Source organism: Leucopleurus acutus, assembly GCF_964270905.1.
Source record: "Leucopleurus acutus genome assembly, chromosome: 2".
NCBI classification, from domain to species: domain Eukaryota; kingdom Metazoa; phylum Chordata; class Mammalia; order Artiodactyla; family Delphinidae; genus Leucopleurus; species Leucopleurus acutus.
Window position 1 is genome coordinate 169107685 of NC_139143.1, and position 22015 is coordinate 169129699.

General features: G+C 40.7%; 1 protein-coding gene and 1 pseudogene across 11 annotated transcripts in view; one reads left to right on the plus strand and one right to left on the minus strand.

The window, feature by feature from the left end:
* PUM1 (pumilio RNA binding family member 1) overlaps nucleotides 1-22015 on the plus strand; it is a 164755-nt gene that overhangs the window by 18361 nt on the left and 124379 nt on the right. Inside the window, exon 1 of one of the 10 annotated variants that reach the window (XM_082833314.1) lies at nucleotides 17229-17315. The exons of the other annotated variants lie outside the window; for them this stretch is intronic. The gene's annotated coding sequence lies outside the window, so the exon portion shown is untranslated. Of the gene's footprint in view, nucleotides 1-17228; nucleotides 17316-22015 lie in introns of those variants that run through there. 10 annotated transcript variants of the gene reach the window in all.
* On the minus strand, nucleotides 6252-7456 carry LOC309972801 (large ribosomal subunit protein uL30-like; annotated as a pseudogene). The gene has a single exon. The product of its transcript is annotated as a large ribosomal subunit protein uL30-like (transcript).

Here is a 22015-nt window from a genome sequence, read left to right on the forward strand (position 1 = left end):
TACAATATAGTGACTCACAATGTTTAAAGTTTATATTCCATTGATGGTTATTATAAAATATTGGCTATAGTACCTGTGTTGTACAATATATCCTTGTAATTTATTCATACATAATCCTTTGTACCTCTTAATCCTATCCCTATCTTTTTTTTTTTTTTTTTGCAGTACGCGGGCCTCTCACTGCTGCGGCCTCTCCTGCTACGGAGCACAGGCTCCAGACGTGCAGGCCCAGTGGCCACGGCCCACGGGCCCAGCCGCTCCATGGCATGTGGGATCCTCCCGGACCGGGGCACGAACCCGTGTCCCCTGCATCGGCAGGCGGACTCTCAACCACTGCGCCACCAGGGAAGCCCTAATCCTACCCTTATCTTGCCCTTCCCACTTCCCTCTGCCACTCATAACCACTAGTGTGTTCTCTATATCTATGAGCATGTTTCCTTATTGTTATATACACTAGTTTGTTGTATTTTTTAGATTCCACATATAAGTGATATAATACAGTATTGGTCTTTCTCTGTCTGACTTATGTCACTTACCATAATACCGTCTAAGTCCATCCATGCTGTTGCAAATGGCAAACTTTCATTTTTTTAATGGCTGAGTAGTATTCCATTGTACATATAAACCACATCTTTTTTTAATCCATTGATCTGTTGATGGACAGTTAGGTTACTTCTATACCTTGGCAATTGTAAATAATGCTGCTACGAACATTGGGGTGCATGTATCTTTTCAAATTAGTGTTTTCGTTGTTTTCAGATATATACCCAGGAGTGGAATTGCTGGGTCATATGGTAGTTCTATTTTTAGTTCTTTGAGAAGCCTCCATACTATTCTCCACAGTGGCTGCACCAATTTACATTCTCGCCAACAGCGTAGGAGGGTTCCCTTTTCTCCACATTCTTGCCAGCATTTGGTATTTGTGCTCTTTTTGATGACATTCTAACAGGTGTGAGGTGATGTCTCATTGTGGTTTTGATTTGCATTTTTCTTTTTTTAAAAAAATATTCATTTATTTATGCCGATGATCTTAGTTGCTGCGTGTGGAATCTTTAGTTGCAACATGCGGGATCTAGTTCCCTGACCAGGGATCGAATCCAGGCCCCCTGCATTGGGAGCACAGAGTCTTAGTCACTGGACCGCTAGGGATGTCCCTGAATTTTTCTGATAATTAACGATGTTGAGCATGTTTTCACGTGGCATGTACATGTCCTCTTTGGAAGAATGTCTATTCAGGTCTTCTGCCCATTTTAAAATTGGGTTGTTTGTTTTTTTGATGCTGAGTTGTATGAGCTGTTTATATATTTTGGATATTACCCCCTTATTGGTCATATAATTTGCATATATTTTCTCCCATTCAGTAGGTTGTGGAAATACTATTTTTAATTGGTGTGCATACATACAAGCATGTGTGTATAGCCTGAGAAAGAGGGTAGCTGGTAGGGCTACGAAAGGATAAATTAGTAAAAAGCAGTTTAGGGCTTCCCTGGTGGCGCAGTGGTTGAGAGTCCGCCTGCCGATGCAGGGGACACGGCTTCGTGCCCCGGTCCGGGAAGGTCCCACATGCCATGGAGCGGGTAGGCCCGTGAGCCATGGTCGCTGAGCCTGCGCGTCCGGAGCCTGTGCTCCACAACGGGAGAGGCCACAACAGTGAGAGGCCCGCGTACCGCGAAAAAAAAAAAAAAAAGCAGTTTAAATTCTGCTTTTGTTTCCCCTCCACCATCACTTTGGTTCAGTTTTCCCCTGGCCACTCGTTGCAGAAATCTGGGGTCATGGCCCAGACCTGTGGGGTTAGGATCACAGTGATAAAATCAAGATAGTGGGAAACAGGACGTCACTGGTGGTGCAGTGGTTAAGAATCCGCCTGCCAATGCAGAGAACATGGGTTCGAGTCCTGATCTGGGAAGATCCCACATGCCGCGGAGCAACTAAGCCGGTGCGCCACAACTACTGAGCCTGTGCTCTAGAGCCCATGATCCACAACTCCTGAAGCCCTTGCACCTAGAGCCTGTGCTCTGCAACAAGAGAAGCCACCAAAATGAGAAGCACGTGTACTGCAATGAAGAGTAGCCCCCACTCACTGCAACTAGAGGAAGCTTGCACGCAGCAATGAAGACCCAATGCAGCCAAAAATAAATAAATAAATTATAAAAAAAAAAAAAGAATCCACCTGCCAATGCAGGGGACGCGGGTTTGATCCCTGGTCTGAGAACTAGATCCCATATGCTGCAACTAAGAGTTTGCATGCCACAACTAAGGAGCCGGTGAGCTGCAGCTAAGGAGCCCTTACAACAAAATAAATAAATATTAAAAAAAAATTCTTGGAGAGAATTCGAGAAACAAATCCAGGAAATACTGTAAGAAGTAAGGTTAACCAAGGTCTATAGAAAGGTTTGCTGCAGTCTTTTTTTTTTTTTTTTTTTTTTTGGCTGTGTTGGGTCTTCATTGCTGAGCGTGGGCTTTCTCCAGTTGTGGCGAGTGGGGGCTACTCTTCCTTGCGGTGTGAGGGCTTCTCATCGCGGTGGCTTTTCTCTTGCGGAGCACAGGCTCTAGGCGCATGGGCTTCAGTAGTTGCAGCACGCAGGCTCAGTAGTTGTGGCTTGCAGGCTCTAGAGCACAGGCTCAGTAGTTGTGGCACATGGACTCAGTTGCTCCACGACATGTGGAATCTTCCTGGACCAGGGATCGAACACGTGTCCCCTGCATTGGCAGGCGGATTCTTAACCACTGCGCCACCAGGGAAGTCCTTGCTGTAGTCTTTTTTTTTTTTTTTTTTTTTGCGGTACGCGGGCCTCTCACTGTTGTGGCCTCTCCTGTTGCGGAGCACAGAGTCCGGACACGCAGGCTCAGCGGCCATGGCTCATGGCCCTAGCCGCTCTGCGGCATGTGGGATCCTCCCGGACCGGGGCACGAACCCGCGTCCCCTGCATCGGCAGGCGGACTCTCAACCACTGCGCCACCAGGGAAGCCCCTTGCTGTAGTCTTAAAACAACAAAACAAAAACAAAAACTGAATACCTTCCTCTCCCTCAAAAAGGAAAACATATTTTATAATGGCCAACTATTAAAATTTTGGAGAATATCATCATGATGGGTGAAGAGACACAAAGGAACATGAAAGCATGCTAAAGTTCTCATGTTAGAGGAACAATATAAATATCAGGTTTAAATTCAAAGAGGTTTAATTTGGAGGTCAAATTAAATAAAAGAGAAGGTAGAAATGTCTAAATATATTAATAATTGCAATAAGCAAAAAGGGGCAAAACTCACCAGGTAAAAGTCAGGGTTTGTCAGATTGGATTAAAAAGGCAAAATTCATGGGCTTCCCTGGTGGCGCAGTGGTTGAGAGTCCGCCTGCCGTTGCAAGGGACACGGGTTCGTGTCCCGGTCCGGGAAGATCCCACATGCCGCAGAACGGCTGGGCCCGTGAGCCATGGCCGCTGAGCCTGTGTGTCCGGAGCCTGTGCTCCGCAGCAGGAGAGGCCACAGCAGTGAGAGGCCCGCGTACCGTAAAAAAAAAAAAAAAAAAAAAAAAAAAAGCAAAATTCATGAGGTCATGGAAGAGAAAAAAGAGACATTTCAGGTAAATTTTAACCAAAGTAATCTTGTAAAGATATATTTATGTCAGAAGAAAAATAAACGTTAAGACAAAAAGCATCATTGGGGATAAAAAGAACCACTGTATAATTCAGTTCACAAATAACATATAAAAATTTTAAACATGTATGCTCCTAAGAAGATGGCATAAACATACACACAGCCAGCATTAATAGGCTATATGGAGAAATTGCTAAATTCACCATCATATGGGAGGATTTCAATACATCTTTCCCAATTAATGATAGGTCAAGAAGACAAAAATAAAAAATAAAATTCAACAGAGTTCAAGAAGATTTGAACCATATGATTAACCAACTCTTCCTAACGGACATATGTAGAATAATGCATTCAACTATTAGAGAATTTATATATTTTTCTCAAGTTCTTTGAACTTTTACAAAAATTATGTCACAAGTGTTGGTGAGAATGTGGAGAAATATGAACTCTCAGACACTGCTGGTGGGAATGTAAAATGGTTTAGACACTTTGGAGAACAGTCTGCCAGTTTCTCAAACAAGGAACATAAACAGAGTTCCCATGTAACAAACCAATTTCACTCCTAGGTATACACAGAAGAGACATGAAAACGTATGTCCACACAGAAACAGCCAAAAGGTGGAAACAACCCAAATACCCATTAATAGACAAATGGGTAAACAAAATATGGTATATCCATACAATGGAAGGACTTTATTTTGCCATAAAAGGAATAAAGTACTGATACATACTACATTTTGGATGAACCTTAAAAATATTTTGCTAAATGAAAAAAGCCAGTCACAAAAGACCATGTATGATATGATTCCAATCATAGAAAAGTCCTGACTATGGAAATCTATAGAGAAGAAAGTAGACTAGTGGTTGCCTAGGACTGGGGATAAGGAAAATGGGGGGTCAGGAGGATGATAGCTAATGGTACAAGGTTCCTTTTGAGGTAATGAAAATGCTCTAAAATTGACTGTGATGATGATTGCAGATACCAGTGAATACACTTAGAAGCATTGAATTGTACACTTTAAATGGGTGAATTGTATGTTAGGTGAATTTTTTTTGGTAGCTACATAATATTTTATTTGATTGTTTCTAATTTTTTGCTATACAAAAAAATGCTTCAGTGAGTAACTGTACCTATACCATTTTACATATGTGCAAATATTTCTGTAGAATAAAATGTTAGATTGGAATTGCTAATTCCAAGAATATGTTATGAATCTGTTATTCTTATAGATGTTGTCCAATTATATTCCATTAGAGGTTGTGACAAGTTATAGCTCCATCAGTGGTTTATGAGAGTGCTGATTTTTTCGCAGTTTAATCAACACAGTGTATTATCAAACTTTTGATTTTTTATTTATCTGGCAAGTATGGTATGTTAATTTTATCTCAATAGAGCTGTTAGCTAGCCATAAAGCAAGTCTCAACAGATTTAAATAGGTATCATAAAAACATGACATGGGGGTGGGTGGTGGTGATGTGATGAATTGGGAGATTGGGATTGGCATATGTACACTAATATATATAAAATAGATAACTAAGAACCTGCTGTATAAAAAAATAAATAAAATAAAATTCAAAACAAAACAAAACAAAAAGCAGAGTTAACACAACTGGGATGTTTTATTAATATTATTTCCCCAATAAATATATTTTGTGGTCATTTATTTTAATTTACACAATATCTTAGATCCTGGATATTGGGTGGATATTAAGTATCATTTTATAAACTGTACATCTTACAGTATAAATCAGTCATAATATTTAGAACTTTAGTACATAACTTCAAAAATAAGAGAATAAAAATTTCAAGAGGACACAAATTTGATGCAATGAGGTAAAAGTTACCAAGAAATAATATGCTGGGACTTCCCTTGTGGCGCAGTGGTTAAGAATCTGCCCGCCAATGCAGGGGACATGGGTTCGAGCCCTGGTCCGGGAGGATCCCACATGCCATGGAGCAACTAAGCCCGTGCACCACAACTACTGAGCCTGCGCTCTAGAGCCCGCAAGCCACAACTACTGTAGCCCGCGCACCTCGAGCCGGTGCTCCGCAACGAGAAGCCACTGCAATGAGAAGCCCGCGCACCGCAAGGAAGAGTAGCCCCCACTGGCTGCAACTAGAAAAAGCCCATGCACAGCAACAAAGACTCACCGCAGCCAAAAATAAATAAATAAATTCATAAAAAAAAGAAAGATAATATGCTACCTGTTCTTATTAATTTGGTTTAGTTGAAACTTCTTTTTGAAAAATTACAGCAAGGGTGATACACAATTAAAAACCATTAAAAAAATAACACAATACTATTGTTAGAAGTTATCAGAAGATAATAAAAGTTAAATTAAAAAATTAAAGTTAAATAAAAGTTAAAACAAATATATTTAGAAATTTAAAAAGAAACAAATAAATCATGAGTCAAAGAAGAAATCAGGGCTTCCCTGGTGGCGCAGTGGTTGAGAGTCCACCTGCCGATGCAGGAGACACTGGTTCGTGCCCCGGTCCGGGAAGATCCCACATGCCGCGGAGCGGCTGGGCCTGTGAGCCATGGCCGCTGAGCCTGCGCGTCCGGAGCCTGTGCTCCGAAACGGGAGAGGCCGCAACAGTGAGAGGCCTGCGTACCGCAAAAAAAAAAAAGAAGAAATTACATTGGAAATAGAAAAATACATAGAACTAAGTTATTATAAAGATATTACATTTAACATTTGTAGGATGCAGAGAAAATAGAGTCTCAAGGGAAATGTATGGCTTTAAATGTTTGTATCAGAAAATAATAAAAGATAAAATTAATGAACTAAATGTAAAAGAAAAAATTGATAGAATAAACCTAGAAACATAAGGATGTAATAACCAAAATAATTAATGGTAGAAATCAATGAAAAAGACCCAAAGTAAAAAAATTGTTTGCTTTTCAATTTGAAATCAGTCACTTTTTATTAACTGACTAGATTATAAAAATAATCATGGTAGACACCTTAGTTCATCCTTCTAATAAGCCTGTTCATCTGGTCTTCTCTGTTGCCAGCAACTCCACATTCCAAAATGGGTGGTCTTTTTCTTCATTCTGCCTGTCAGAGAAGATAATTTGAAGGGCTGGAGGAAGTTGTTTGCTTCTTTGAAGTGTTTTCCAACAGTATAAATCTCATGAATCAGATCCTCCATTCAGATGATTCCAAATATACCAAGACATCAAGCAATCAATGTGTTAATATGTCAGGGCAATTCACTTCTTGTTGATTTTGCCATAACTCACATTTGTAGATCAATTCATTTACTGACTTCAAATTCTGGTACCCCCAGGCAATACATGGTTCCACAATCCTCACAGTGTTAACCTGAGCTCAAAGAAGGTGCTATTGAAGATCCGGCGAAGGCAAAGAACCTGAAACTCCTTGCGGACCTTTGAGCTCATACCACTGATACTGATGACAAATGCCAATTCGGGTTTCTCAGGTAGATAGAAGTTGCCAGCTTTTCCTGTCATCCTAGCCATTCAAATCTCAGTCTGTACGTCTGCCTATATTCCTTGTGATAGTACTTAGCTTTTTTGTAAGGTAAGCTTCCTCCTTGCATTTCACAGCATTTTTGGGGCAAACTTCTTTTTTAGATGCTTGATCAGCAGCTCTGTAAAATTCCTTCACTCTTAAGGGCTTCTGACACAGCAGGAAGCTTTTTCTCCTTTTCTGCACCCTCCATGGTTCCAGATGGAAAAGAGGAAGAAAAAATGTTTTTCTTTTTAAAAAGCTAACAGAGTAAACACATCTCTTGTGAGATTTAATGAGAATAGAAAGAAAAGCACAAATAAATAATATTGTAAATAATAAAGGGGCTATAACTACAGAGAAAACTTAGATTTAAAAGATATTAAGAGGGGCTTCCCTGGTGGCACAGTGATTGAGAGTTCGCCTGCCAATGCAGGGGACACGGGTTCGTGCCCCGGTCCGGGAGGATCCCACATGCCGCAGAGCGGCTAGGCCCATGGGCCATGGCCGCTGGGCCTGCGCGTCTGGAGCCTGTGGTCTGCAACGGGAGAGGCCACAACAGTGAGAGGCCCGTGTACCACACAAAAAATAAATAAAATAAAAGATATTAAGAGAAAACTGTTGTAAACTTATGCCAATAAATTTCCAAATTTATATGAAATGAACAACTTCCTGGCAAATATAACAATTAAAATTGACTCAAGAAAAACCCAAATGGCAAGTAATCTTATAATGATTAAAATTATACTCTTGAGAATTTATCCCAGAGAAATGAAAATTATGTTCACAAAACAAAACATCTGTACACAATTGTTTATAGCAGTTTTTCTTGTAATAGCCAAAAACTGGAAACAAGCAAAATGTCCTTCAATGGTTAAATTCAATGGTTCAGCAATACCACTGATTACTAGTTAATTCAGCAATGAAAAAGAACATTGATACATGCAACATGGATAGAACCGAAGGGAATTATGCTGAGTGAAAAAAGCCAACCTCAAATGGTTACATACTGTATGACTCCACTAATACAATATATATATTTTTTAAATTCTTCATTGAATCTATTTATTTATTTTTGGCTGCATGGGGTCTTAGTTGCGGCACGCAGGCTTCTCTCTAGTTCTGGCGCGTGGGTTTTCTCTTCTCTAGTTGTGGTGTGCAGGCTCCAGGGTATGTGGGCTCTGTAGTTGTGGCGTGCAGGCTCTCAAGTTGAGGTGCATGAGCTCAGTACTTGCGGTGAGTGGGCTTAGTTGCCCCGTGGTGTAGGGATCTTAGTTCCCTGACCAGGGATCAAAACTGTGTCCCCTGAATTGTAAGGAGGATTCTTTACCACTGGACCGCCAGGAAAGTCCCAATATAACATTCTTGAAATAACAAAATTACAGAGGTGAAGAACAGATTAGTGGTAGCCAGCAGTTAGAAAAGGGGTGGGGGGAGGAGTGGTTATAGCTGTAAAGGGGAAGTAGGAGGATCATTGTGGTGATGAAATAGTTTTGTACCTTGATTGTGGTGGTGGTTACACCAGTCCACACATGTGATAAAATTGTATAAAAGTGTACACCCATACACCCAGAAATGAGTGCATGTAAAACTGGTGAAATATGAATAAGCCATGTGGGTTGCTCCAAGGCCAATCTTCTGGTTTTGATATTGTACTATAGTTATGCAAGATGTTACCATTAGGGAAAACTGGGTGTGAAGGGTAAAGAGGATCTTCCAGTACATTTTTTTGCAACTTCCTGTGAATCTATCATTATTTCATAATGAAAGGTTTTTAAACATTGGAGCAGTAAACAACTTCCAACAAAGAAAACACCAGGCCCTGATGGCTTTACAGGCAAATTCTGTCAACTTTCAAGCCACAGATTATTCTTATACACAGATCATCTTATACAACCTCTTCCAGAGCACAGAAAAAGAGGGAATACCCACCTCCTGCCAACTCGATGAGGCCAATATAACCTGATACCAAATTCAGATAAAGTTAAAACAGGGAAAAGTTATTACAAATACATTTTACTTGTGAATATAGGTGAAAAGATCCTAAACAAAATATTAGTGAATAATATCCGATAATGAATAAAAGAAACAAATACAATGACCAGGTTGGGGTCATCACAGGAATGATATATATACATGTTAGAGTATCTATAGTTGTCATTTACTGTAATAACAGATTAAAGAGGAAAAAGAAACCCATATAAACATTTCAATAAATGCAGGAAAAGTATTTGACAAAATTGAACATAAATTAGAAATAGAATGGTAACCCGAAGAAAGCACCTATAAAAAACATACAATAAATGTCATCATAAATATGGAAGCTTTAAAAGCATTCCCTTTAAAATTATAAACCTGATACACATGTCAACTATTGCTATTTCTACTCAACAATGTGATGGATGCCCTAGCCAGTGCAATAAGAAAATAGTAAGAGATTCGTGGCATAACTATTGTAAAGGAAGAGATAAAATTGTCATTATACTCATATGACATGATTATTTTCATTAAAAAACACAATAATCTCTAGACAATTTACTAGAGTAATAGAAGAATATTGCAAGGTAGTTGATTATAAGGTCTGTATACAAAATTGCCAATTGCTTTTCTATACACCAGTAACTTCATATGATGTAATTATAAAAGAAAACATTAAAATAGCAACAGAACTATGACACAGGAGTAAATCTAATAAGGTATAAGATCTTTAGATACAAAATTATCTAAAAGTATAAGAAAAAGTTATAGGGACTCTCCTGTTGGCGCAGTGGTTAAGAATCAGCGTGCCAATGCAGGGGACACGGGTTCAGGCCCTGGTCCGGGAAGATCCCACATGCCGCAGAGCAACTAGACCTGTGCGCCACAACTGCTGAGCCAGCGCTCTAGAGCCCGTGAGCCACAACTACTGAGCCCACGTGCCACAACTACTGAAGCCCGCATGCCTAGAGACTGTGCTCTGCAGCAGGGGAAGCCACCTCAGTGAGAAGCCCATGCACCGCAACAAAGACCCAACACAGCCAAAAATAAATAAATAAAATAAATTTTAAAAAAAGAATTTAAAAAAATGCAATACATTAAAAAAAAAAAGAATCAGCCTGCCAATGCAGGGGACATGGGTTCGAGCCCTGGTTGGGGAAGATCCCACATGCCACAGAGCAACTAAACCCGTGCGCCACAACTACTGAGCCTGCACTCTAGAACCTGTGAGCCACACCTATTGAGCCTGAGTGCCATAATTACTGAAGCCCGTGTGCCTAGAGCCCATGCTCCACAACAAGAGAACCCACTGCAATGAGAAGCCCATGCACCACAACGTAGAGTAGCCCCCGCTCGCCACAACTAGAGAAAGCCCGTGTGCAGCAACGAAGACCCAACACAGCCAAAAATAAATAAATAAAATAAATAAATTTTAAAAATAAATAAATAAAATTGTCAATATATACTTCCTTCCAATACTGTTTTTGTTCTGTCCCACAAATTTTGACACACAGTGTTTTCCTTATTATTTGTTTCTAAGTTATTTCCTTTATATTTTTTAAAAAACACAGTGGTTGCTTAAAAATGTAATCTTATAGTGTCCAACTTATAGGATTTGTAGTTTTCAACAATAAAAAGGTTTTAACTTTCACATCTTATGGTTGGAGAACATGGTCTATATGATATTGATTTTTTGGAATTTGTTGTGGCTTCCTTTATAGTATTACGCACGTTCTATTTTTAAACATTTACTATGTATGTTTAAAAAGTATGATTTTCTGTTGGTTGAGAATAGAATTCTACATATAGCCAGTAAAATGAGCTTTTTGTGTTGTTCAGATTTTTTTTAGGCCATTTGGTGCTTGGCTTGTGGGATCTTAGTTCCCCGACAAGGGATGGAAACCCAGGTCCCCTGCAATGGAAGCGCAGAGTCCTAACCTCTGGACCACCAGGGAATTCCCAAGTCTTTCAATATTTATTGGAATTACTCTTAAGACTTTTTTCCTGCTATGTTATTTTGTATTTCCTATTTCCTATGTAGTAAATAGGATTGTATATATGTATATATATATATATTTGTACTTTGCATGATGAGGTTTTCTTCTGCTAGTTTGAAAGTTATAAATGCTATTTTATTTTTTGGGAATTGTCTTAACCTTAAAACTCATACTCATGTTTATTTAATTCCTATCAGTTTCTAAAATCTATCTATACTGACATCTCCTAACAAGCCAGTGCTGTTACATCTTTTTCATATGCCATCAGATTCCTCTGTGAGGTCATTTATGGACGTATTGTCTAGAACTTTAGTTCTGGGATTTTATTAATAAACTTTCTAATTCTTTTTCTTTGGTATTAGCTTTTCTTTTTCTCTCTTTCTTCCTTCCTTTCCTTTTTTTTTTTTTGTCAAAACTATATTTTGCTTCCTCCATTTCTCGCATGTATTGAATTTGCTTCAGTTTTGTTTTCATTAAGGCTTTCCCACTTCCCTGATTTGACCCCATGTCTCTGGAGGATGGGTGAAAAGACAGTCACCATCCTCTCAACCCTCACCGACATACCAGTTTTAATTTTCCTCAGGTTTTTCTTATTTACAATTCATAGTGCTTCTTGACTCTGTGGCTTTATTTTTTTCATTAGTTTTGGTAAATTAGCCCTTTCATGTCAAGTATTTCTTCTGCCCCACTCCTTCCTTCCTGTCCTTTCAGTTTTCCAGTGCCCTGTGTGTTAAACAGTCTCATTCTCTCCTCTGTAACTCTATCCTTTCTCTCTTTCCCACCGTTTTTGCCTCTTTATGTTTCATTCTGGATATTTTCTTCCCACCTCTAAATTTACTAATTCTCTCTTCAGCAGTGTTTAATCTGCTGTTAACCCCAATCCATTGGGTTGTTAATTTCTATTATATTTTTCTGTCATAGAATTGGCTTTTGTCTGTAATTTCCAGTTTTCTGTCAGAATTATCCATCTTCCATTACCTTCTTGAACAAACAAACAATTTGATGACTTCAATATGAGGTTCTTTTGCATGCTTTTCAATTGTCTTTCGTTGCTGTTATTTTTTGTTCATGTTATCTTGTCTCCTAGTATGCGTGATTATTTTTGTTTGTTCACTGAATATTATATTTGCATAAGTGTTCATAAAAATAATTTGAGGCCTAGATAACGATATCTTTAGAGAGGATTCACTTTGTTTCCTTTTCTTTTTTTCCTTTAAAGACTTTTTTAATGTGGACCACTTTTTTTTTTTTAAGTCTTTATTGAATTTGTTACAATATAGCTTCTGTTTTATGTTTTGGTATTTTGGCCATGAGGCATGTGGGATCTTAACTCCCTGACCAGGGATCGAACCTGCACCCCCTGCATTGAAAGCCGAAGTCTTAACCACTGGACTGCCAGGGAAGTCCCTCACTTTGTTTTCTGCCAGGTTCTCGGGCACTGGTACTCTGGGATCACTTTAAGACAATTTCAGTGTTTGAGATGTTTTGAAGTTGAGTTTCAATCTTTGTAAGAGCTTGTCTACTCTATTCACCTTTGCTTTTAGGGTACAGTCTGTTGGGATCCCAATCCAAAGTGAGAGCTGTTTACTAGGTGCTTTCTCTCAGCAGGTTCTGGACTCCAATCTCTGTTCTGCTAAGTACCCAAGGCTGTTGTAAGCATCATTCTGTCTCTTAGCTACCTCTCAGGAAAACTACGTCTCAAGAAATGCCCCACCCGGAAAAGTAGTCCTATTTATGGGGCTTACATTCCTCAATCTCTCTCCTTTCCCAGATCCTGGCTCAGTAATTCTTCACTAACTTGTTAACTTTCCAATGATTGCAAGACGAGATTTTCAGATTTTTCCAGTTTTCTAGTTTTCCTCAGTGGGAGAGTTGATTGGAATTACTTAGTCACCAATGTTGGAAGCCCAAACCCTCCCTCCCTCCTCTGTTCCTATGGGAAAAGCACTCTAATAACCAAGATTTGCTAAGAAACAGAATGACAATGGAAATGTTAACAGTGTAACAATTACCCAAGTACCAAAACAAAGAGTGGAAGTGCAACCCAAGGGAGAGTCTACAAATATACAAAAACACAAGTGTAACACAGTTGAAAAAGCAAAGCAAATCGACACTGATAACAAAGCATCTTTCCAGAAAATTGGGGGTGTCCCAACTTTGCTTGAGAATGCCTTATATTCAGTTTACAAATACAATATTATAGTAACATTTATCACCCAATAGCAGTTGGCTGTAAGAGAGTGAAAGTCTGTGGAATTGAACAGCATTTGTCTACTCCAGGATTTGTTCTCAGCTGTCAGCATGGCCAGTTTGCTGACTCACTGGTGAGCCTCAGACCATACGTGGAGAACCACTTCCACCCGAAGGAAGAGGTAACATTTGAAATTCTTGAACAAAGACATTCTTGAATGGCCTTCACTAAATGTTTCTGTCTGAGATCTCTCTTTGTCTGATTAGGTTACAATGGAATGGATTACTGATTAGATTAGAACACTCTTCCCAAATCCACCCTAATCCTCATCCCAGGTCAGTTTGATTAGATTCTTGGTTTTTGAAAACTCCCAAAGATTGATTACATTATCTGTTATGCATGGGTTTAATCAGTTGAATTGTGGCGATTTTCAAGATTTAGGGATGATTTCGACAGCCTCCTGAACAGACAACTCTCAGCAAATAGCCTTAGATAACACACTTGGATAAATACTAATCTGGTTCCATAACCTCCCAAGTCTCAGTTTTCTCATTTTTATTTAAAAAAAATTAATATCTATTTGTTTATTTTTATTTTGGCTGCACCGAGTCTTAGTTGTGGCATTTGGGTTCCTTCATTGTGGCATTCGGGATCATTAGCTGTGACATGCAGAATCTTTTCAGCTGGGACATGTGAACTCTTGAGTTGCGGCATGCATGTGGGATCTAGTTCCCTGACCAGGGATCGAACCCAAGCCCCCTGCATTGGGAGCGTGAAGGCTTAGCCACTGGACCACCAGGGATGTCCCAGTTTTCTCATTTTTAAATGGGAATAATAATGTTGCTCATATCATAGGTATTTGGGGAGTTTTAAATGAAATAATATATGTAAAAGTCTTACAGTGCATGGCACACAGGTAAGCATTTGATAATAGGATGTCTCATGAGTTTGTTGCAGGTGATGTTGTGATAGAGTTATTTTGGGGGCCTGGCGGGGGCCTAAGGTTTTTTGAGAGCAGTTCCTTAAGGGAAAGCAGGGATGGCTGGCTGGTATTCTGTTGGGCTTTGGATGGAGGAGAGGCCTGGACGGGGTGTGGTACCACGTGACTGTGGCTAAACTGATAATGGAATCTCGGACTGAGTAATGAAAGCTAAAGCTTAAAATTGAGCTAATCATGGATCTCAGAATGACATCATGGAGCACAGAGCCTGGTAAAGTTCTGGAAATTTTGTAATTTTCTCATGTCTGTTAAGTTTCCTCCTCTTATATGTTTTTCTAATATGGCTACTCAGCGCATTCCACTGTCCTGGCCCCATGGGGCTAAATGCTTTATCTGCTTTATTTCATTTAGTGCTGTTATATTAACCTTATGTTCCGTGGGAGAAAACTGGAGGCTCAGAGAGGTAAGGAAATAATTTCTGGTCTGACTTAAGAGCTGGGATCTTTGAATACAACATATTACTTTTAGGACCATTGGATTTGAGAGTTGTCACTCTAAATGGCTGTTGAATTCATTCATTTAACAAACACTTAATAAACAATGGCTCTGTGCCTTGCACTAAGCTGCTCTCTGGGGATTCAGAAATGAATACAAGACTACAACTACAATAAAACAGCTACATTTATTGAGTGCTAATTCTCTGTCAGGCACTTTATATATGTTAGTTTATTTAACCGTTGTAACAGTCCTGTATGTACCTTATTTTGCAACTGAGGGTGCTGACACTCAGGAACTTGTCCAAGGTCACATAGCCTGGAAGTAGCAGATCTTTAACTTCCAAGTCTTATCTTCTTTTTCAGAAATAAAAATCTCACCCTTTTATCTTTTAAATAAAAAATAACATAAAACAGTAATATCTCCTCAAACAATATAAACAATGTGAGTGCTGATTTTCTCACAAAACTTGCCAAAACACGGTGTTAATGATCATTTAAATTTTTGCCAGTGTATTTAATAGATGAAAATATATTTCAAAGTTGCGTTTCTTTTTATTATTCACTTTTTCTTATTTTTATAGTAGTGAGATATATTTCTTTCTTAAAATATTTATTTATTTATTTTTGGCTGAGTTGGGTCTTTGTTGCTGCATGCGGGCTTTCTCTAGTTGCAGCGAGAGGGGGCTACTCTTCGTTGCGTTGCGTGGGCTTCTCATTGCAGTGCCTTCTCTTGTTGCCACGCACGGGCTCTCTTGTTGCCACGCACGGGCTCTCTTGTTGCCACGCACGGGCTCTCTTGTTGCCTGCACGGGTGTGCAGGATTCAGTAGTTATGGCTCGTGGGCTCAGTAGTTGTGGCGCAGGGGCTTAGTTGCTCCGTGGCATGTGGGATCTTCCGGGACCAGGGGTCGAACCTGTGTCCCCTGCATTGACAGGTGGATTCTTAACCACCAGGAAAGTCCAGATATATTTCAAATAATATAAACTTCACCATTTAAGGTGCACACAGTTCAGTGGTTTTTAGCATATTGTCAGAGTTGTGCAACCATCATTATAATCTAATTTTATTTGTTTATTTGGCTGCTCTGGGTCCTTGTTCCCGCGTGGGGGATTTTCAATGGGGCACGTGAACTCGTAGTTTCGGCATGTAGGATCTAGTTCCCTGACCAGAGATCGAAGCTGGGCCCCCTGCCTTGGGAGCGGGGAGTCTTAGCCACTGTGCCATCAGGGAACTCCCGGTTATCTATTTTATATACAGCAGTGTGTATGTGTTAATCCCAAACTCCTAATTTATCCCTTCCCCCCCTTCCGCTTTGGTAAACATAAGTTTGGTTTCTATGTCTGGATTGCTCTTTTTTAACTGATTAGAGAATTTCTGTATTTATCATGAAGATTAGCCATTTGTCTACCACGAGTATTACAATATTTTAAAGCTATTTTCTCGCTTATTCGTTGATGGTGGCACTCTTACTATATAAATGTTTAATTTTCCTTCGATTTTTAAAGGGTTGTATTGATTTTGATTCATTATAAACATTTCCCCTCTCTAATTAGAAAGCTTTCTCCCCCTACATCCTCTTGTGGTCTTTTATAGTGTTGTGGTTTGCTTATGTTTTCAATCCATCTTGGGTTTAGTTTTATATATAATAACTATATCTTATGAAATACTACTGATTTTGAAAAGTCACTTTCATCAAATGGCCATTTTCTATTTCTATTCATTTTCGGAACTGGACAGAATGACAACAGGTAACACAGAATGAGTGCTTACAAACAAGGACAGCTTTGAATCTTTGATTTGGGTTTAATGTTCTGCTATCTCCATCTTGAAATTCATTAACAATTTTGAACAAGGGCCCTCACACTTTCATTTTGCGCTAGACCCCGCAAATTCTATAGTGGGCCTATTTACAAGTACCAGGCACTGTACTAAGCATTTCACATTATTAAATGGAATAATAAGCCATATTATCCACTTAATCCTCAGGGCAGAGTTAAGTAGCAATTCTCATTTTCCTTTTCATTTTACAAATGGGGCAATGGAAGCAGGAAGATTAAGTAAGTCCACAGAGCCAGAAAGTTGCAGCAAAGGGGTTTGAACCCAGCTCCTGTCCCGCCAGAGCCTTGGAATAAGCGTCCATTAATCCTGCAGGCCGTTACAATCTGGAGGTGAAATAGGGAGGGCGCGGAGGCGGGTGGCTCCTCGGCTAAGGTCACTACCCTGACACCGCGTGCCCAGCTCCGTGCGGTGCTGGGCCGGGAACCGGGCACCGCGGGCGCTCCGGTGTGGGCCCGCGGGACTCCTCCTGCTGCCCGCGGCGGCCCGCGAGGGAACGGCGCGCGCTCCCCTCGCGGGCGGCCACTCGCGGGCGCAGCGGTAGTGTTGCCTGCGAGTTTCCCAAGTTCACACAGGCCCTGGGTTGGCATGGCAACCAGGCAACCTGTTCCACAGCCGCCTGCCTTCTCCACACATGCCGCTGCCAAAGCCAGGGCCGGGGCCCGAGCCTATCCCATGATGCACAGCGCCAGCCCAGTCCCCAGTGGGCCGCCATGTTGTCGGAGTGAAAGGTAAGGGGGAGCGAGAGCGCCGGAGAGAGAAGATCGGGGGGCTGAAATCCATCTTCATCCTACCGCTCCGCCCGTGAGTACCCGCACCCCGCCAGCCCCAAACGCTGCTCCGGACCCCCAGTGAGCAGATTATCCCTTTGTATTGGTGTTTGAGAGCGGCTGGGGGGGTGAGAAGGGCTTTGGAAAAGCCGCCGGGGCCCTGGCTGAGGCTTCTCACTCGCTGTTCCTCGTACATGTTTTGGAGTCAGCAGCAAGGCCCCTATTGTTATCAAAGGAGGGAGGGGGTGGGGAGCTGGGTCGAAGCGAGGAAAATGCCGGGGGTTTAGGCCCGGGCCCAGGGCATAGACGTGTCTCTACATTTCTGCTCGGCCCCGTTGGAGCCCCTGAAGATTGATGTTGCCATTCGGGTTGCTTTTTTGATGGGTTTGCGAAGCCCCGAGTCTTCTGTGTGGCCATGAAGTGTAATTCTGTGCCACTCAGGATTTCTTCGACTTCTTGAGCTTCCGTGGCAGCGCCGAAGCAAGAGGAACAATAAATCGCTTTAGAAGCAGCCGTGGCCATCGTCTGCAGACGAGACCCACCATGGGGGAACTTTGCGATCCTTAAATGTGGAGAAGTAGGCGATCAGGAAGTTTCAGATCGCTTTTTAGGCTCCTGGGTACTTGTGGCCTTTTGTTTCTGTGAGAGCTTGTTTTTGGTCGGTTCTTCCTCTTTGAGCCTCCCTGTGTTGGTGCGTGTCTGTCTTAACTCTAAGAAGCGTTCATGCCTTCGTAGTAGGTAAACAGATACACAATACTAGATAGTTTTTAGTCCTCATGGACGTCCTTGGTAAACCTAGATCGTTTAATACTTGTCGGTACCACTCCCACGTCAAGTGAGGAATACACTCCCGTACCCCCCCCCGCCACTATATTCCCCCCTCCCCCACATTATCAGGAAAGGTTTTATCCTCCCCGTAAGTTGAAGGGTTGTTACTCTTCATTGTCCAATTAAGAGAACACTGTTCTTAGTTACATCAATTCGTTCACTTCCTTCTCTGCCTGAGATTAAGAATGGGATTTTATGAGGCTTTTTTGGGATTCTCTTTTAAAGTCAGTTATTGCTGAAATCATAGGTTTGTGGTTTTAGCTTTTTGTTTGTTTTATGAAAAAAAATCAAAACTCACCAAGATAGACGTGGGTGGCTCCCGATGCAGTTTTAGTAAGCAAAATAAACATTTTGACCCGTTGCTAGTTTTAACTTTATAAAACACTCTTGGGTGCTGTTTATTCTTTATCTGGATTTTTGGGAAATACTGGATTCTGAACTGAGCATTTTGCCTTAGCCACAATTGGATTCATTTTGTTCAAGGCCACGGCTTTTTGAAGTTGTGTTTGAAGCTTAGTTTGGGTTTGAGATGAACTGCTTTAAAATAAATTTATGACCACAGAATTTTTTTTTTCCAGTGTGGTAAAAATAAACACCTTTTAAACCACAAAGAATTTTAGTAAATAAAAGGTGAGCAGTGGAGATAGATTAGATCATGTTCCTTTGTTTGAAATAAAGCCTATTAGTGATATTAAAACAAAACAAAACAAAAACAACTTTGGTGTAAACAGTTTGAAAACTGTGGAAAACTAGAATCAGCACTTATTTTTAGTTGCTTAAAAACTTATTTTTATAATGTACCATTTGTAAAAAAGAAAAGTCACATTTCAGGTGCTAACACATAACTTTTTAGTGGGTTTGAGAGTTCCTTAAAAGGCATCAGCAATTTAAATGTTTTCTATTATTTAAGTGACTGATTTCTTAATTTTTATGTTGTAGTTGCCAAGATATTACAAAACTACCCAAGACACTTGTTAATTGCTTAGGTATTTGCTCACTTTCAAAATGTCCCTTCTGCCAGGTTTTCTCTTGTTTGAGAAACTGCCTTGCCTCATTAGGTAAAGCAGGAAGTCTCAGGGGATACAGATAGCTTTACAAAAGCCAATTGTTTCGTTTGAACATTTTTATAGAACCCTCCCCCCGCCTCCCCCTCTCCCCCCCATGCCTTGATAGAATGAAGTTGTGGTCGGGTGTGTTTCAGTGGTGAATACCTTTTTCATTCGGAGGTTCTTTGTTAAATAAGTATTACGGCAAATCTTTACAGCAAATCTTTTATTTCAGAAAAGGTTGCATTTGCTATTTTAGGAATCTGCTTAGGGACTGGAGCTCCATTGCTTTAACTGGTGGGAACTGAATTCCTTGGGCCTCAGCATGGTGACTTTGAATTTACCAAAAACTTTTATATCTATTATTTTGATTAAAAAAAAAACTTGTGAGTCACAGAGAAAGAATTTCTTTAATTTTCTAGATGAGGAAACAGGTTCAGGGAGGTTGTAGTTTAGTGGTAAAACTTTAGTTTTAGGATTCCTGGTTAGCTCTACAACAAAGACGGTTTGATACTCCCTTGTGGAAGAAAATGGGACTGGCTGCTATTGGTAATAAGAGGGCAGTAAGTTCTTTTGAAAATCAAACAGGAAGGCATTAGGCTGGTTAGGACTTTGCTAGTACCAATGGTAAACACAGCTATGACTTTCCGGTTTTGGTATTTAAGCATGAACATGATTCTGTTCATGAAAGCAGAAACTGAAGTCCAGAAAGCTGGACTACTCCAGTATGGTTCTGATGGATTGGAATTGTTAACTGAAACTAGGCATTTCCAAATTAGGCTTTGAACAAATTACAAATCTTCTTACTCCTGTCTTCAGAACATGAATTAGTTGTGAGAAGCGAATGCTTCTTTATCAGGATGTTTATTCTTTTTTTTTTTAAATTTTATTTATTTTTGGCTGCGTTGGGTCTTTGTTGCTGCGTATGGACTTTCTCTAGTTGCGGCGAGCGGGGGCTACTCTTTGTTGCGGTGCATGGGCTTCTCATTGCGGTGACTTCTCATTGTGGTGGCTTCTCTTGTTGTGGAGCATGGGCTCTAGGCACGTGGGCTTCAGTAGTTGTGGCACGCGGGCTCAGTAGTTGTGGCTTGCAGGCTCTAGAGTGCAGGCTCAATAGTTGTGGTGCACGGGTTTAGTTGCTCCGTGGCATGTGGAATCTCCCCAGACCAGGGCTCGAACCTGTGTCTCCTGCATTGGCAGGTGGATTTTTTTTTTTTTTTTTTTTTTTTTTTTTGCGGTACGCGGGCCTCTCACTGTTGTGGCCTCTTCCGCTGCGGAGCACAGGCTCCGGACGCGCAGGCGGCCATGGCTCATGGGCCCAGCTGCTCCGCGGCATGTGGGATCTTCCCAGACCCGGGGCACGAACCCGTGTCCCCTGCATCGGCAGGCGGACTCTCAACCACTGCGCCACCAGGGAAGCCCACAGGCGGATTCTTAACCACTGCGCCACAAGGGAAGTCCAGGATGTTTATTCTATACTGAGAAATAGTTTAATAGATTTCTTATAAATCTTTTGAGTCTGTTTTTGAAACATCACTGTAGGGCTAAAGAGAGATAAGGCATTTGTAGCAGTGGACTGTTAGGTTGATAGCCTTGAAATTAGACTCTAGTGGCTCTGGACAGGTATGTTCTAGTTGGTAACTGATTATTTTGAAGGATTTTTTTTTTTTCTTAAGCACCCATACATAGGCTGTTCTATGTTTTCTACAAATGTAGTTTTTGATTTTAAGAAACATATTAGTAATGTTTCATAGTAACATTTTGGAGATTCTTTGTTGATCCTTCCAGAGAAGAATAGCAGACTCAAGTGAGAGAAATAGTATCTGTTTTGGTTTACTGGGGTGTGGTAGCAAGGGGGTTGGTAGAAAGAACGAGGCTTGGGTGCCTACAGATTTGGGTTTGAATCCCTCCTTCAAAAGCTCACTAGCTGAATGACCTCGGGCACATCACATAACTTTTCCTCCGTACCTTAGTGTTTTTATCTGTAAAATAGGAATGATCAGAAAAAATGTTTGCAATATATTTGCCATACAATTATTATTGTATTGAAGCATTTCTTTTTTTACAGTGATACTTTCTATGTAAGGTGAGTGTTTGAATTTGGTTTGGTCTCATCTCTGACTCTGTAAGAGTCAGAGTACTAATAGAATGATGATGTGATTACAATTATAATTGTAAGTTCTTGGCAAAAATGCATGTACAGCAGCTGAGAAGAAGTTTCAGGCTAGGAACATTCTGTTGCTGTTCTTAGTCAGAGGGCCTTATTTAAGCTTTTTTTCAGAGCATCCCATGAATACGTTGGACATTTTAAAGGATCCTTTCGTTTTTGACACTCTTGAGTCGTTGCTAATTATATATGGGGTTTGGTTGGTTTATGTATGTATGTATTTATTTATTTATGGCTACGTTGGGTCTTCGTTGCTGCGTGCGGGCTTTCTCTAGTTGCTGCAGGTTGGGGCTACTCTTGGTTGCAGTGCGCGGGCTTCTCATTGCGGTGGCTTCTCTTCTTGCCACACACGGGCTCTAGGCGCGTGGGCTTCAGTAATTGTGGCTCTTGGGCTCTAGAGCACAGGCTCAGTAGTTGTGGCGCACAGGCTTAGTTGTTTCGTGGCATGTGGGATCTTCCTGGCCCAGGGCTTGAACCTGTGTCCCCTGCATTGGCAGGTGGATTCTTAACCACTGCGCCGCCAGGGAAGCCCGAAGTTTCAGCTTAGAAAATTATGTATGTGTTGCAAAACATTTAGCTGCTTGGTAGAAACTGGTTTTAGATGATATATTGCAAAAGCCAGGGGTCTCATGTTTTTATCTTGGTGCATATATCAAGTTATGTTTTAAAAAAGGCAAATTTTAAACATTTGTA